The sequence below is a fragment of the Agrilus planipennis genome, unplaced genomic scaffold (assembly GCF_000699045.2).
Source record: "Agrilus planipennis isolate EAB-ADULT unplaced genomic scaffold, Apla_2.0 scaffold282, whole genome shotgun sequence".
NCBI classification, from domain to species: domain Eukaryota; kingdom Metazoa; phylum Arthropoda; class Insecta; order Coleoptera; family Buprestidae; genus Agrilus; species Agrilus planipennis.
This window is the reverse complement of record NW_020439604.1, coordinates 1793-3266: the sequence shown is the minus strand read 5'-3', so window position 1 is coordinate 3266 and position 1474 is coordinate 1793.

Genomic DNA, 1474 nt, shown 5'->3' with positions numbered 1-1474 from the left:
TACACCTTAAAAAGGTCTACAAAAAAGTCCGCGATGGTATATGTCGATTTCTTAAGGATAACCCACAATAACCATTTTTTATCCTGCACTTTTTACGAGAAATAATGGCTTATTTACGAAGCGATTTTAAGCAATACAGCATTAATCCTTATCCAATTAAGTACTTTTAAATACATTGTGCATTTAACATAGATCAATATGGCCCTTTACAGCATGCAATTTAAATGAATATTTTCGAAGATATTACAGACTTAAAATATTGTATAATTACACGCTGTATTTTTTTAATAGTATGGAGCTAATTTGAGGAGATGGTACACTGTATATAGTTCCGACAGTCAGGCCGACTGCGAGTCTCTAAACTTTACAAGAATATCACTTACATCCTCGAGAATCTCTTCGGTACATAAAAGCTCTAAGTCTGATGGCGTAGTGACATTGGCTAGTAATGACAGTCAAGGGATTATAAATGTAAAATACGACGATTCCGACGAAGCAGTGCAATATAAAATCCTTGAGTTCGATTATGATCGCTACACTGTCGATTACAATTGCGTTAATGTAGACAGCAACAACAAAAGAGGTAAGCATGAACATTTAGAAAATATTTTTTTTTCTTTAAGTCTTATACAGAGAACGTTAATGTTTGGATTTATGACGAAAAATTTTGTGTTCACGAACTCATTCGTTAGTCTTTAGGATATTCAACTATTTTTTTGATTTCGCAGAAATATTATATGTAAGGAGCAGGACTAGGAGTATTGATGACGACATAGCCCGAATTCTGGAAATTCTTAGAAATATGGGTCTCGCCAGTAGAAGCACGACATTCGTTCAACAGGACATAGCAAGCTGCTTGCCATAGGACGACAGTAAAATATGCATTAACGAAATCAATCAAAATTAAACCTGTTAGCATTAGGAACACGTTGTTATAATCGTAAACACTTGGATAATGTCAATAAAGCATAATTAATGTAATTAATGGCATTTCCGATAAAGAAAAAACATATTGTTGAATACCTACTTAATAATACATGATTAGATTAATTAATTTTATTTGTTTATAATGATTTCTTCACGAAGGCAAGAAAATCCACAAAAGATACTCTTTCAGAATAAGAACTGTTGAATAATATATGCATAAATTCATCCATTTTTGACATCCCCAACCCCCCACGCAACAGGGCCATAATGCCCAAATTGACTTTCTCCTACCCCTCCCCAATTAGCGTTAGGAAAAGTCCCAAAGTTGTTAGTAGATCAGAGATAACGATATTTTTCCGACAAGAAACAACTTAAACTTCGATCCCCAATCGAACGATAAGATTAAATAATTTGATTTGCTGGACCACTTTTCTTCGTATATATATATACGCATTCGGAAAACTGTAGTACCAATACACTTTGCAACTAACAGACGTAGAAGTGCCTAGTAGTAAAAATGTTTAAGCAACTTTCCGCGATTGTTTTT